Consider the following 17,119-nt stretch of genomic DNA (forward strand, 5'->3'; position numbering starts at 1 on the left):
GATCAAAGGAACAGCACAGAGAACTCAGGAACAAACCCACACAGGTGTGCTGCTTTTACTTGTTATGTAAAATTTATCATCTTAACCATTTCTAAGTGTACGTTTCAGTGGTTTAAGTATATTCACATTGTGAAATCAAACTCTGGAAATTTTCACCTTGCAAAACTGCAACTCTATACCCACTAAAAGCAGCCCCCATACTCCCTCCCCTGGTGACCACCATCTACTTTGTGTTTTAATGAACTTGACTATGACAGGCACCTCCTGTAACTGGAATCACACAGTTCTAGCCTTTTTATAACTATAAAATAATGTCTTCAAGTTTCATCCATGTTGTAGCAGGTGTCATAATGTCCTTCCTTTTTATGGCTGAATACTATTCAATCACATGTGTAGACCACATTTTGTTTATCTTCTCATCTACTGACGGGGGTTTGCATCTACCTCTTGGCTATCATGAATAAAAATACCAACATGAATGTACAAATCTCATTCTAAGATCCTGGTTTCAATTCTTCTTGACAGATGCCCAGAAGGAGAATAGAGCTGCTGGATCATGGCATTCCTATTTCAGATTTATGAGGGAACCTCTACACTGCTTTCCATATCAGTATATTCCACATCACACAAACACACACCTGCCTTTCTCAGGACTGCCACGATACACTTCTTTATGCTTTCTTAATGTAGGACAATAAAAGTTTACTAATTTTTAATTCAGAAAGTAATGTCATTGCTGAAGTGTTCATCATCTTTACTACTTATCTGTAAATAGAAACACTAAGATTTCTGTTAGAGCAGCGGATTAAGATGTGGCATATATACACGCTGGATTACCTCTCAGCTATAAAGAAAAGACAAATCCTTGCCATTGGCAATGGGCATGGCCCTGGAGGGGATGATGCTAAGTGGTATAAACCAAAGGGGAAAGACAAATACCAGCTGATTTCACTCAAATGTGGACTATAAAAAAAAAACAAAACGAAGGGACTTAAAAAGCTAAAGTCAAAAACATCCAAGAAAATAAGGTTGCATCATTGAGGCACCAGAGAGAGAGGGAAGGTGTGTGAGGACGTGTTGGGGAGGTACCCAGTGTTCTAGGATAAGGGATGATGGGTGCCTTGGTGGTGGGTGGGGTGGTGGCACACTTCTGAGGAGAGGTGAACTATTCCCCTAAATTATACAGTGTCATAAACCCAAATTACCTCAATTAAAAAAAAATAAAGAAAGCAAAAGTTTATGTTAAAAAGAAAATGAATGGAGTGATTAAAAATTAAAATTCACTGAATTTCTGGATTGTCTTTGGTCATTTAGAATCCCAAAGGCTCCCTCTAGGACCTATGCATCTGAAAGACCACAATAGGCCCTGCCTGGCCCCAGGCAGGCCAGCCCACACCTCCGCAAGCTCATCCACAGCAGTGGCCTGGACCCTTTATTTCCAACCTGGAAATCAACTCTTACATGCATTAGGATTGACACGTTTATCTGGAAATATCAGCCACTAATTTTAGTCACTGCTGGACATGTAGCTTTTTGCAATTCAGAGCTGCCTTCCTTGGGCCTACTGCTCCGAGGATTTCATCACCGTCATACTCTGACATGCGTTCCTCTACATAGAAGTACTCTTTAATTTGACTTCAACAGTGGCTTACCTGCCTGATTGCTACTCTAGGTGATTTTAGCTCAGTTAATTTGCCAGGCTCAAGACCTGTTTTATTCATGGGAAAGGAAATCAAAACTTGAGGGAATCGTGTTTGTCCTGGAAGAAAGCTTTCCTGGGATAAGGGAAAAGCTGAAGAATCTCAGCTTGCCAGGATGCAGGATGATTGAGGCTTGTCTACATGTATATTTTTAGTGAACTGACATCACAGCTCCAAAGACCACCATGCTTGTAGAGTCATGCACGTTTTCCTGAGCATCTGAAGTCTGAAGACAGCCTGAACTGGATGAGATGCTTGGAGACATCAGCTTCTTCCCAGGCTGAGGCAAAAGCTGTGGAGTTAACTTGCGAGTTTTGGGGAGACTTTCCTACAGAGAGTTAGATGTCTATGCATGTCTTTCTCTCATTTTGCTTAGCAATGAGACTGAATTTGCTTGAGGCTGCAGTGTGCCCAGCTACAGGCTGCAAAGTTGCTCGCATCTCTTAGGCTAAATTCTAGCTAATGAGTTTCAAGCAGAAATTTTTCATATCAACATTCTGAAAGGAAGATTAACAGCAGCCTCCTTTCTCCTTTTTTCCTGCCTCTTACCTGGGATATAGACTTGATGGCTAGAAATCAGCAGCCATTTTGGGCTATGATAGCAGCTTCACAGCAAAGATGCAAAGGTAAAAAGAGAGAAGTAGCTTGGGTCAACAATGATCCTGCAGATGCCAAAGCAGCCCTGTGTCATCTACCCACATGAATCTTTTCACAAAAGAAAATCAACCATTGTCCTTTCTTATCCCTGTCAATATCAGTCACATAGATTTACTAAGTAAAATAATCTCCCATCGACGGCATGCACCCCAAATACACACGACCATGAACACATAGCAGACACAGAGAGGAATTCTCAGGAACACTCCTAACGCTCATCTTAGGATGACGGCCATCCCAGCCACCAGCAGCCTCCCGGCCAGCATCACCACGAAAAACAACAATTCACCACCACCATCACTGCCACCTCATCTCCACCACCATCATCAACACCACCATCACCATCAGCACCACCATCATCAGCACCACCATCATCACCATGAACACCACCACCTCAACCACCATCACCATGGACAGTCCCAATCTCAATGTCTGAGCTCCAGTTTGCAGCATAAACTCATCTGAGTCCACACTGGGATCAACACCTCATCTGTGCATGATCTCCCCTGGTTATAAGGAGTTTTTTAGGGATTTTGACTCTGCCTGCACAGGTCCTTAGTAAAAGGCAATGGTTTTTAGTAAAAATCATAAATATATTTAAGTGGCAACACATTCAATCATTAAAATGAGGGTCAGACCTTCCTGCTCATGGTGCAGATTAGCTGAATCCTTTCACTTTTGCCCTCTGTCCTTTCCTCAGGAGAGTCTGCTCTGAAACTTCACGTACTGAGCCCATTTAATTGTATAAAGTTTATGCTGTTAAAGTTATTCCAATCTGTCATGGTCTAATTGTTCCAGTTTTATGGCTGCATTCCTGAAGAGCAGCTCTGCTAAGGGCATCCCACGCAAAATGCAAAAACCCTTCTTAGCAAGTCAGGTTATTGCCGAAAGGAAAATTGTTGGTCATCTGTGAAGTGAGTATAGACCCACCGAGACTTCATCTGATGACAGCTGGGAGTCACTGAAGTTTGGGTGGGAAGTGACCTTGGGGACAAGTTACTGAAAGCAGTCAGTTCACAAAATCCTTCGTCCAGTTTGAGCTCATCTCAAGCAGAGGAAGGTCTTTTATAAGCTCTGCCCCTAAAGAGGCTCCTCAAGCAGCCTTAACCAAAAGAAACACCTGGACCAACAGCAGAGAGAACGATGAGCTCACTGAGAGCCAGGGGGAGAGAGGCCGTGGCTGCCTGTGCTTGGAGGGCCTGCTGGCCTCAGGAATCTTATGGGAACCACGAAAGGGGGCTGGAAGGCAGCTGCATCCAAGGCTTTTTGTTTCATAAGTTAGAAGTTTCTCAACTACACAGAAGTTAGAGTTAGCAGAGCCATATTGTGGAAGAACAAAGCACATAACCTAAAAATACAATCTGGGATAGAACTGACCTATTAACACACAAGTGAATTTCAAACAGTTTTTTGGAGGACCAGTCTTGGGAATCCCGCGTGGCTGAGTGCCAGCAGCTACTTGAAAGCGTGGATTCCGCTCACATGATGAACTTTGATGTAAGCACTTGAGATGTTTTAGGGAGGTGTCATTACACAGGCTTAACCAAGATTAACTCTGACTTGAAACATTCACTGAAGTAGGGCTAAGCTTTACTCAAAGTTCTGGAGATACAAGAATGAGCAAGAGCCCCTGCCTTCTCAGGACCTGTGATTCTAGAGCCCAATTTCTCCCTCTAGGTTCTAGAAGAAAACAGATCTACAGAAAAATGGCTGGTGTAGAGCCAGCCGAGCACAGTAACAGATGCATAACATAGCAGCTGAGACAGAGGATGCTGTCGTATGGTGATTTATAAACATGACCAGATAGTATCAATGTTTTCAGTTTAGTACTTTTCAAAAACACTTTCTCTGTTACAAACTCATAGATTCCAATATAATTAAGACCACTGATATAAGGACCATGTTCTGGAAAGACAAGCAGCTCAGAAGCCCAAGTTTGCGTGTCCAAGGTGAAACCAGTTAGGATTAAAAATTGATGATAATAACCAGCACGATTGCAATCTGGCCTCAAGCTATTCTTATTTAAGCTCACATGTCCAAAAGTTTGGGTCCATTACAGTGGATGTATTCATTATTCATGAATCCAGCTAAGATTTTAATCTACTTTTCATCTATCTGCAGCAGGTAAGAGAAAATGCATTCTCAAATACTCATTTAGATTATTTATTTATTTTAATATTGGAAGGCGCAATGTAAATACATCTCTGAATTACTTACCATCTTAAGTCTCGTAAAAGGAAAAAGAAAACCTACCAAGTGACCTTAAAAGTTACTTAAAAGTGTCATGATCAAACAGAGGCAATCTGCTATTTCAAGAACAAAATGGGTTTACTCAGAAACAAACAACCCAAGAGAGAGCAGATCGGAGGTGTCTATTCCTGGGGGGCTAGGAGGGTGTTCATCCTGGAACTGAGGCTGACAGCCCCCGGGGAACCTGGAGGAACTTCCTCGCAGCTCCGGGGAGGGGAGGGCATCCCCTCCTCCTGTGGGAGGTGAAGACCTTCTGGGTCCTGTGATTAGCTGATCTGTGCATGCCTGGACCCTCGCCGCAGCTCAACCTCATTTATTTATTTTTATTTTATATATTTTTACATCATTTTTCATTTTTGTACAATGTATGCATTTTCATCCTGCTTATAGGCCCTGCACAATGCCCACCACTCTTGTTTTGATCCTACTCCCTCCTCCCCTCCTCCCGCAGTGTGTCTCAGTCAACCTCATTGAAATGGGGTTTCTGTATATTAGTGATCACACACATCCTCCTTAGTAGCCAAAAACAAAAGAGATCTTACTGCAGCAGCTGCTGCACAAATACTTACTTCCATTTCTTCTATGCCATGGAGCCAGGTCAAAATATGCCGGGACTTCCTGCATATAAATAACAAAAAAATATAATTCACATGTATTTCACTGTTTTCTGTCCTAAATTGATTAAAAAGAAAAAAAAAAAACACTCTTTCACCCTAACCCCTTACTTTTTTATGTCATTTGCTTTGCCTACTCTCCCGTTCTCTCTCTACGCCGGGTGCCCACCAGCTCCCCTCTCTCCTTTCTCATTTTTTTTGGCCTCTCCTGTAACTGGTCTCACTGTAAAACAGGCATCTTTTTAAATTGCAGTCTTTTGGCGAAAGAAGTTGTATTACCTGTTACGTTTCCATAGCGGAAGCTCAGCACTTGCGTTGTCTCTTAAGGGACACTGACTTGCTTGGTTCTGCTGTCACAAGTCGTGGCTACGTGAGTGTGAAGGCGAATGTCCAGGCAAGACAGGGGACACTTGATAAAAACACTGATGAGTTATCCTGGCTCAACAAAATATGCCACTTTCTGAATTCCCGCCAGGATCAGCTTTGGAGGGACATAGATGTGGGATCTGCCCCACACTCTCTCAGGACAACTCTCTTCCCCTATTCTCGGTCCACGTGGTTCAGAGCTAGGAGAGTCTCTGTCTGCCAGCAGCCCTGTGCTCTCCCGCTGCATCGCCACCAGGGCATAAATCGTTTTCTCCACTCACTTTAAATGCAATTACACTTAATGAGTGTACTCAGAGGATGCCTGTCTGGCTTACCCACTGCACAGACAAACACCATCAGCAGCCGCCGCCAGCGGTCACTGCCTCCCTGCTGTCTCCTGCGGGCCTTGGGAGGATGCCCTTCCTCGTCTCTTCTGCTCCTTGTTCATTCTGCTCCACGCTTTTCGTTCTAACCAGCAAAACCTCGGTAATTTCAGTTCATTCCCACTGATCTAATAATTAGTTTTTCAAGACTCACTTTGTGACCTTGGTCTTAGTCAATTGCCCTCTACCAAGAGAGGGCCCGTCCCGCAGACGCCACTGGCAACGTAACCATGTCCAAGGGGAGCAACGTGCACAAAGTTACCTTTTTTTCAGAATTGAAACTAAAACTGACTAGGAATAATTTACAAATCATTCAATGCTATGCTTAATTTCATTTTGAAAGCTCTAGAAACCATGCCTGGAAGATCCCCACCCCAGGACAAAGGAGCCAATTAGTCATTGGGTTTAACTAGGCTCAGTAATTTTAAAAACTAATGAGCCCATATTATCAAATAATATTAGATGAAATATTAGTGGAATTAGATGAAAACTCCAGGGTAGGGGCCTCCCTGGTAGCACAAGGGGTTAAGCACAACACCATGAAGCTGTCCGCAGCCACTGCAGCACCAGTTCGATCCCTGACCAGGGAGATACCCACACCGTGGAGCAGACCTCTCCTGTCTCCCAGCTGCTCCCTTCAGCAGTGGATTTCAGTAGATCCGACTGTTCTGCTCCCCACTCTGTCTCTGGTGAATCCTCTCACCACCACCCCCCCCACACACACTTCTGGCCTGTACCCCAGTTCTTGCATGCATAAGAAAACAAATCTTAAAAAAACAAAGAAAACTCCAGGGGAAAAGCAAACATCTGAGAGGTATCTTGGAGGCAGGTTCCAATCATCCTGACATTGCAAGTTAAAAAAAATAAAATAAGTCACTGGAAACATGAAGTTACTGCACTGGGCCTCTCATACTCTTGGCATTTCATTGCCTGGAGAGTGATGCTGTCTTGACAATACTCAGTAAACCTACATTTGATTGACTGTGATTTGATTAGCAGAAATTTCCAGCATAAATGTTTTGGCTTTGCATAGTATCTCCTTTGAAGTTACCAGGGCTATTTATTTGAATCACTCTGTCTTCTCTGAATGTTGCTTGTTACAATTAAGTATGCCATGAACTAGAATATTATCATGCATGTGTATGAGAGAATTTTTAATATGATATTGAGAGCAACAAATAAGAGTAGACAAAAGGTCTAAGTTATCCTACAGCAAAGTAACTCTACAAGCCACATCTGAATTTATTTCACTCAGCATAAAACCCTCAAGCTTCACCCATGTTTCTACTAAATGGCAAAATTTCTGTATTTTTATTACAAATTTCATTTGTCTTGTTTGGAGTTGTGGTGCATTTGTTTTGTTTATTTGGATTTATTTGATTATTTGGATAGTCTTCATTATGAAAATGCTTTAGGGTTTCAATTTCAAAATCATTCAATTTCAAAATCATTCAATTTCAAAATAGTTATTTGTTAGTAAGTATTGGTATTAGACATCCCTGGGAACACAGAAACAAAAGTCTGGAATCTGTTTTGCCAAATAGTCTAGCAACTGTTTACAATTAATATTTTTAAAACAGGGCCTCCCCTGGTGGCGCAGTGGTTGAGCGCTGGGCTGCAAAGCTGCCCACTCGATCCCCAGTCGCCGGCGAGGGTCCCACATGGCGCGCAGACCTCTCCTGCCGCCCGCTGCTCCCCTCAGCAGTGTCCTTCGGTCCTTCTGCCTGCTCTGCTCCCCGCTCTGGCTCTGGTGAATTCTCTCACCCTCCCGCGCTTCTGACTGTACCCAGTGCTTGTATAAATAAATAAATAAATAAATAAATAAATAAATAAATAAATAAATAAATAAATAAAGAAGTTACAATTTAGGAAAAAAAGAAACAGAAATGGAAATAATTTTTTAAGCATGCTACAAAACCATTATCCTATTATGCAGTGTTATAAATATACTAAGTAAGGACTTTCCTCCAGGCCATTAGAAGATTATTCACGCTGCCATTATAACGCGCTATAATTTCGGTAAAGGAAGGCTAGCCAAGGTTATTCTTTTCTTAACAATGTTGTTCAGATATAATTCATACGTCAGAAAATTCGCGCATCTGAAGTACACAATCCAATCACTAGCGAATTCACTGACCAGCGCAGGAGTCTTGAGCTGCTGTGTTTCGCGTCTCCTCAGCCAGCCTGGGGATCCCACACCCAGGGGCCGCCACAGCCACGCCAACCCTACCAGGGACGCAGCCCACCACAGCCTGGAGCTCCAGGTGACCCTCGAGCTCAGCCTCCCCAGGAAGGGGGGCCGCAGGGCGGGCCCCGGCACCTGTTGCCAATCTGCTCCTTGGCCTCATCCAGTCCAGCTGCAGAGGATCATCATCACCTTGATGAGGCTCCTGATGTCCACGTCACAATCTCCATTTCTGTCTTCAGACTTACCCAAGCTTGGACCCACTTTCTATCTGTACAGATTTCTCGTTTCTAGACATTCCATATAAATGGACACACGTCCTACTGTCTTTCATGTCTGCTTCTCTCACTCACCATCCAGTCTCCCGGGTTCACCGCTGGCAGGAGGTGACGGCACTTTGTCCCCTTGAACTTCTGGGGACGATCCCCTGTTGGCCGGACCGCCTGCTGCGCCCTACCTCTTACGGACACTTAGGGTGCCTCCAGCTTTCACTACGGTGACTAAGAATATATTTCCTCCTGCAAATGCACGACACATCGATTCCTGGCAGGCGGTGCTTGCTCACTTTAGGGTATTTCCTGGGATCCAAGGTCAGTTCATGCAGGGAACTGTGTGCCCAAGTGCGCGCAGTGACCATTAACACACCCCCATTCTCTCACCAAAGTGCCCTGGTGTGAAAGGAAATCAGGCAGCGACTCTAAAACAAAGGACGGTTGTTTTCCTGGAGAGGCTGCAACCATGAAGCCCTCTCCACTGGATGGATCAAAAGTGGATTCTCCAATCAGGAGGCGCCTGGACAGGGAGATGGTGACCCCCCCCCCCGTGGGGAGGGATAGTCGCCCTTTAATGAAGCCACAAATGTCAACCTTGATTGGTCAGTAGAAATTGCCACCAATCAGTGGCCCCATAAACAGAAGTGTGCGAACCCAACGCGGGGAGGTGGGGCATTTGAAATCTCCTTGCTTGTCCGACAACCTCCCGGCAGCTGTGGCGTCGCGTCCCTGCCTTCAGACTTCATCACAAGGTCTCCTGCCTGTGACCTTGAGCGCGCAGGGTCACCTCTCTGAGACGCGTCCTTCCAGTGCAGAGAAGCCTGCACAGGCGCCACTCCCTTTCCCGGTGATGCGGATTTACGCAATAAAAATGCAGAGCGCCCTGTGAAGTGGAAATGTCAGATAAGCAGCCACGGATGTTACACAGGACACAATTACAATCAACAAGTGTTTCTTGCCTTGTGACATCCCACTTACTAGGCCGCCCCGCGTGCTCTCTGGCCATCCTGACACAAACGGGCGCCTGCTGGCTCCTAGAAGCAGGGGGGCCGCGCTGGGGCTTTTCGGAGAGTTTTGCTCCCTGATCTAGACGGAGACGGGTCGTCATCGCAATCCCATTATGCCCTGTAGGGTAAGGTAAAAAATCAGGCTTTTCTGCCCTCCCGCCATCAGGATAGAGGAGGGAACCCTGTGATCCTGAGCGCAGGCCTGATGGCGGCACCTGAAGTGGGTGCACCTGCGCTAAGACTGTGCTTTTAAGGGCGGTGTCACCGGGACGCCAGTAGAAGCCAAAAGAGAAGAAGCCCGAAGCAGAAGCAGAGAAGGCCAGAGAGCCCAGAGAGAGTGAGGATTTGCTGGGGGCTGGGAGCCTGCCAGCCTCCGGCCTCCCAGCACCCCTGCCTGCCATGTACCTGGTAAATCCCAATAAAAGCCTGCAAAGGCCACTGAGGGCTCCAGGACTCCTCCTTTACCCGGTCTGCATGGGATCAGAAAACCTGCCCTGTGTCCTGTTCCTGCCTCCACATGCCCCTTTTCATTGTGAAATAAAATGTCACTGGGCCCATGGCCCCCCAAATACACACTCCCCCCCCCAGTTGGGTCGGATGGTGCCACCGAGACGCGGGCTTGGGGAGGCTTCCCGATGAGACAGCCACAGACCCTTGTTTCATAGGTTTCTGTTCTTTTCTCTGCTGACCGGTAGGCAGGTCCCCCAACCCTCCCCCACCCTCCCCCGCCTCTCCCCGCCCTCCCCCCCATGCCGCGCAGCACACCTGGGCACACGGAGCAGGTGCCGCGGAAGCTGGGGCGGCGGCAGATCCGCACACGGGACCCACCTCTCCGCCCCGCACACCCGGCGGCCTGTGTGCTCAGCCCCCCGAGACTGAGCTCGGGGCCGCACGGCTGGACGCTGCCCTCGAGAGACACCAGCGCGTGAGGGGGGACGCGCGTCTCCCCGACCCCGGCACAGGCGCGAGCGCGCTCGCCGGGGAGGGACGGGGCGCCCTCGCGCCCAGGAGGAGCGGCAGGTTCCCCACGACGTGGCACCAGGACAGCGCCCCGGACAGCGCCCCGCCACGGCGGGCGCGGGGGGCGCCACTTGGCACAGGTGCCCCTGGGAGCCGTTTTTGTGCCCTCGGTGGGTGTGATCATTCCCGGCTCCCGGGGCTCTGGGGTGCGCTTGGGAACCACCCTGAACAACGCAGCTCGGGGCTCCCCCTTAACGAGGTGAGAAGCCGGTGCCGACTCGGGTCCAGATGGCGCAGCAGCCGCCCGCCCTGCGCGAAGCGCGCCCGACCCAGACGCCCCGGGGGCGCGCGGCTGCTTCGGCGTCGCCTCGAGGCCCGTGTCAGCAGAACTGTCCCCTGAGCCGGGAGGACACGCTCACGTGGTTCAGAAAACCAGAATTAATAAAATAAAAGCTCCAAGTCCAGACTCTGCATAACAGTGGCCATGATGCATCTCCTTCCAGAAAAGCAGTTTATCCAAACAGAAATCTATACATATTTTTCTTTTTCGAAATTATTCCATAAAAAAGAAAAGAACGACCCTCCAGGCGCTTCTGCACTGCACGGCGCCTTGGAGGCGTCTGCCCGGGCCCTGCGCTCTGGCCCGAGCGCGCGCTGCGGTGGGAACCCCGGGTCTGCGCTGGGGCGGACTCTGCAACCGCTGCCGCCCAGCCCGGGCCCGCCCTCGGGAGACGGTTCTGCCGCCCTTCCAGACACATCTCCGCGGGCCCCCAGCTCCGCGAGTTCGGGCCCAAGTCCACGCCGTGGAGAAGCGGCCAGATGTCCGCCAGCAAATCCAGCCTCCACGGACGTCGCAATCAATTATTTGAAATTATTTTTCTTTGCTTCTGGCAAATGTTTAAACAGGTTTTTACATTAATCTTTAACATTAAAAATTAATCGGGGTAGATACAGGACCCATGAGTGGCGCTGAGGTAGCCCATTTTACCAGAAAGCAGACCGTTTGAGATAATTACACAGAATTTTAAACATTGAAGAAACAGCATGGAGGTTCTCTGGGGGACTCTTGCTCCCCCACACCCTGTTTAAACAGGAGCGCGAGGAGATGACCGGCTGCAGCTCTGCACCCAAGAGGAGCTCGCAGAGGTGTGCATGATTGGGTTCAACGTTCCTTTCATAACCACTGGGGTGCCTGGGGGGCGCTGCCTCCTGCGGGGTCATGTAGCAGGTCACCGCGGGGCTGCAGGGACTCAGTCTTGACAGGGCGGAGCGGCCCTGCGGGTCCAAAGCAGCAGACTGAAAACAAACTCTCGGGACGATGGCTTCAAGACAGGGGTGCCCCAAGGGTGCAGTTCCAAGACAGGGGTGCCCCAAGGGTGCAGGAGGGACAGGGCCACTCTCATGAAGGAGAGAGCCTGGCCACGCGTCTCAGCCACCACCACACTTGGCAGCGAGGCTGGAGGGGACTCTGCTCCTCCCAGGAACAATGCAAAAGACAACTTTTTCCCCAAACAGCGATTCTGCAGGAGAGGGCCTGGAGGACGTGAGCTGGCGGGAAGCTCGAAGGGGGTGACTCTGGGGACAGAGGGGGAAGTGGAGAAGAGCGGGGGAGCTCCACCTGGGGAGAAGAGAAGCTGGCTCAGATGGGCCGGCTGCCCTCCTGGTGTCTGCCCCAGGCAGGTGCAGCTGACCCCTTCCCTTACTTACCCTGCAGAGCGGCTGAGCTGCAGAGCTACTTGCTGAGGGGACGTTGTCCAGGGCTTGCTGAGGCCACTCAGATGCTGGGCGAAGGGATCCCTCTTCTTGCGGGTGACATTTCAGAGAGAGGGTTTCTAGGTCCCTGAGAAACTCGTCCCCCAGGCGAGGGAGCCGGGGCTAACTCAGCTCTTACAAAGCCTCCGCGCTCTCTGAAGAGGCAAAGCACTGACGGGGACCTGCTTTCTAAAGTAAACGTGCCCAGAGAGGCTGAGACAGCCCTCCTTCTTTTCAACAAGGATGAAGCGTCTTATTTTTAAATCGTGTTCACTTTACATGGAGGGAGGACAGGTCAACATATATTTTAAAGGTGTTTAGAAGTTAAATTGGAATTAAATCTCTTATACATGGAATACATTAAAGAGTGACTATTTGCTCTGGTGGCTATTTTAAAAGTAAAGCCGGTTTGTTTCCAGCATCTGAAAATAATTTTAATGGAAAGTACACAAGTAAAGTTGGACTTGAACGTGCTCATGTCATTCTATTAAGCGATGTTAAGACTTGACCTATAAAAATTATACAGTAAGAAACATTCAAAAGAATCTTAAATCATTCCTTGGACAAATGGATACAAAAAAATAGGTAGAATTCAATCTCAAAACCATGAAACTGGGGTCTTCCTGGTGGCGCAGCGGGTTGAGCGCAGTGCTGTGAAGCTGTCTGCAGCCTCTGCAGCGCAGGTTCGATTCCCAGCCGGCCAGGGAGATTCCCACATGGCGCGGCAGACTCTCCTGTCCCACCAGCTGCTCCCCTCAGCAGTGCTTTCGGTCCTTTTGCCTATTCTGCTCCCTGCTCTGTCTCTGGTGAATCCTCTCACCCTTCTGCACCTCTGGCGTATACCCCAGTGCTTGTATAAATAAATCTTAAAAAAAAAAATTTAAAAAACCATGAAACTGAATTGCTAGGGGAAGGGCTGGGGTCAGGTAAGCCTCCAAGTGCAGGGAACCCAGAAAGTCTCTCAATAACTGGAGGACTCATTAAGACAAATCTCTTCTCTTCAGCTTTTATTGTGAACCCTTCCTCCATCCTGGCCTTGTGAAATGCACCCCTAGAAATTTGTGATCAATTATTCAGAAGGCCAGAAATGCCCTTTGCCTGTTATTTTCACGATGAGAAATATAAGATGACGGCTGAGAATAGAGTCTAGAATGACACTTAGTATTAATTTGAATTCCTTACAAGTAAGGATACCCATTAGGGAAGGGAGGATTTTTTTTCCCTTTAAAAATTAAATTTTCTTAATACTAAAACTCATTTTTTTTCCAGATTGAATGAATGATTTCTTAATCAATAGTACCTGCAGGAAAGCAGCTGTGACCTTTCAGAAGTGCACAGAGCTGTTACCAAGCCAGGCCTGCTGCTTGGAAATATACCATCACCTCATTAAAACGAGAGCCTCCAGCTGGGCAGGCTCATGAACCGAGGTCAGAAAGGAAGATGAGTCATCATTAAGATTTTTTTCATTATAACTCATTTTAAATCAACATCTGTAAAATTTAAGCACAAGATACGCTTCAGAAGCTCTTCCAAAGTGGGGTAGGGGCTTTTGGAAATCATTGGGGATTTTTGAAGATACAAAGCACAGGAAACCATGGACTGTAATTAATCTGTCAGAATGAGGTTTATTAATTTCAAACCTAGGAGTAGGTAGTTAAGAAATATTCATGCAGGGGCCTCCCTGGTGGCGCAGGGGTTAAGTCTCAGCACTATGAAGCTATTGGCAGTCACTGCAGCACGAGTTTGATCCCCGGCCAGAGAGCTACCCACAGGGTGCTGCAAACCTCTCCTATCTCCCTGCTGTGCCCCTCAGCAGTTTGTTTCAGTAGATCCACCTGTTCTGCTCCCCAGTCTGTCTCTGGTGAATCCTCTCACTTCCCACACCTTTGGGCTACAACCCAGCTCTTGTATGCATAAGTAAATAAAATAAATCTTAAAAAAAATACATTCATGCAATATACATAATGCATGTATTGAAACTTTTCTACTATTTATAATTACATAAACATATGCTTAGCACCATAAAGTGAAATATTTTTGCAGAATTAAAATACATTTCAAAATATGATTCTTACTCTCTGAGAGGCATCAGGAGAGATTAATTAGCCTTAGTGGAACAAAATGCTCCCACAGTTACCTGCCAGAATAAGTAACGGCAGGAAGAGATACATTCATTTTATGCTGCACTCTGTCAGCTCCACTGAACAGCTGTTTAGACACCACTTTCCTCCAAAATACTTTGCAAAAATTCACGATTATTTGTCATAAACATTCACAATGCTTTAAAATGTGTCTGTTCACTCAAAGTAATCAAGAAAGTTGGTGAATTGGATTCTTTTTCTCAAGGATTGGAGCCACTGTTTCCTTTTCTGCCTTAATCTTTGGAAAAGCAAACAAGTGTTTTACATTGTTTTTGCCAACAGATAGCAGGGTAGCAGCTGTCAGGTAGCAGTGACAGTCAGGGCCAGGGAGCAAGCCAGGGGGTAAAGACTTGGATTCACCAGAGACAGAGTGAGGAACTGAGCAGGCAGATCTACCGAAACACACTGCTGAGGGGAGCAGCGGGGAGACAGGAGAGGTCTGCCGCGCCATGTGGGTAGCTCCCACATGGGTCAGCTCCTTAGATGTGTGAGGAGACTGTTAGAATCCCAAGTTCTGGGTCAGTGTAGGGTAAGGTAAAAGGTATCAGGCTTTTCTGCCCTCCTGCCATCAGGGAACCCTGAATGCATGCCTGATGGCAGGTACCTGAAGTGGGTACACCTGCGCTAAGACTGCTTTTAAGGGCGGCATCACAGGAATGCCAGAAGAAGCTGAGAAAGAAGCCGAACCAGAAGCCGAAAGAGAAGCTGAGAAGCAGCAGAACGAACGCCAGAGAGCCCAGATGGAGTGAAGACTTGCTGGGGGCTGGGAGGCCTGCCAGCCTCCCTGCCAACACCCCTGCCTGCCATATGCCTGGTGAACCCCAATAAAAGACCTGCAAAAAACCAGCTGAGAGCTCCAGGACTCCTCCTTTACCCGGTCTGCTGGATCACAGAGAACCTGCACGGTGGTCATTCCTGCCCCTACAGTCAGGTGTACTAGTTTCTCCCAGGAGTGCAGAGACCAAACACGCATTGAACAAACGAAGCCTCCGAAGCTGGGAAGCTCCTTACTGTTCCTCAGCTTTTGAGTCTTCCTCTGACTGCTCTGTTGCTCATGAGCTCTTCTTCCTACTGGCAGAATTAAAAAGAGAATTCTCACGACATCTGCCTCCTCTTACAGAGTCTGTAAAATGTTGTTTCGAGTGCAGTGGCCAAAGAGTCGAGCAAAAGAGGGGGTGGATTCCCCACAAGGCGCTTTTCTCATTTATTATTATGCTTTTGGATGTGACATTGGTGGTCCATTTAATAAAAGTAGAAGTCCTCGGCTGCAGGGCACACGGAGAAACCCTGCTTCCACCCCAGGCGGTCCTCTTGCTGCAGGCAGCCCCTAGACTCCTCCCGTACCCCACAAGCTGCTGGTGACCGAGGAAAGCGCGGGGGTGACGGTCACAGGCCAACTGAGCCCCGAGTGCGACAGCAGCGCCCTGGGGCCGGGCCAGCCCCTTCCACAAGCAAGAAAGCGCGTCTTAGAATCCGAGGACGCTCGTCGCAGGCACCTGCCGGGGTCGGGCCCGCGAGCCCCGCTGAGGGCGAAGGTGTTTGCTGCTGTGTGACAGCGTCGGACTCCACCACCCGCCGCACGTCTGCTCCGGCCTCGCTCCGCTCCCGCCCTCCGGGCTGCTGGAGGCGACCCGCGCCGCGAGGCGCAGAGCCGCTGACTCGACGGGATTCCGGGCCTGGGGAGCCGCCCCGGGGCTGCCGCTCACAGCCGGCCAAGCCGGCCAGGCAGAGGCCCTGGCGAGGACACGCTGCCCTCCGCTGTCCCCGCGGGGCTGGGGGCCCTGGGGACGCGCCCTTCACCCCTGCCCCGCGGCCGCACCCCGTTTCTCAGAGGCAGGTCCCCGGCCCCCGCGGGTCCCGCTCGGGCATCGCCGGTGCCCGCGCCCCGACGCCCGGCGCGTCCAGCAGCGTGTTCCCGCCCAGCCGCCCGCGGCCCGGGCCGCTCGCCGGGAGGCTGCAGGTGGGCGGCGGCGACTCGGTCCTCACCCGCCGCGGCCGCGCGGACAGCGCCCCCCGCCGGCCCCGCAGCTGCTCGCGCCCCCCTCCCGCCAGCTCTGCACCTGCTTGGCCCTCCCACAGCCCTGCACCTGCTCGGCCACCCCTCACCCCATCCACCCCCCTGCCCCCAGCCCGCCAGCCCTGAACCTGCTTGCGCCCAGCGCACAGCCTCGGAGCATGGCCGATGGGAAGCAGGGCTGGGGGCGCGAGCCAGTCCCCGCGCGCCCGGTGCGTGAGGGGGGGCCTTCAGGGCTGTGGGCGGGGCCTGGCGGGCTGTGGGCGGGGCCTGGCGGGCTGTGGGCGGGGCCTGACGGGCTGTGGGTGGGGACTGGTGGGTTATGGGCGGGGCCTGGAGGGCTGTGGGCGGGGCCTGGTGGATTATAGGCGGGGCCTGGAGGGATGTGGGTGGAGCCTGGAGGGCTGTGGGGCGGGGCCTGGCGGACTGTGGGCTGGGCCTGGTGGACTGTGGGCTGGGCCTGGAGGGCTGTGGGTGGGGCCTGGAGGACTGTGGGCGGGGCCTGGCTGGCTGTGGGCGGGGCCTGGCGGGCCTCCACCTGCCCAGGACCAGCGCTGGACCAGGTCCCCGCGCTGGCCGCCCCCCACCCCCCCCCGGCCCCGGCCCTCGGCCCTCCCCCACTCCGGGTCCTCCTTTGTGTCGCTGCTTCGCAGCCCGGTGTCCCGTCCTGGGCTGGGGCTGGTGCAGCCGCGCTGCTGCTGCTGCTGTTGGAAGCGGAGCTCCGTTGTCGTGAGCGCGGACAGTGTCCCCCACCCGGCGCTGCTCAGGGACGGCGTACCCGCTGGTGCCCATCACGCTGCCGGGACGCGTCTTCATCC

Source organism: Talpa occidentalis, unplaced genomic scaffold, assembly GCF_014898055.3.
Source record: "Talpa occidentalis isolate TD23 unplaced genomic scaffold, MPIMG_talOcc4v2.1 talOcc4.6, whole genome shotgun sequence".
In the NCBI taxonomy this organism is placed as follows: domain Eukaryota; kingdom Metazoa; phylum Chordata; class Mammalia; order Eulipotyphla; family Talpidae; genus Talpa; species Talpa occidentalis.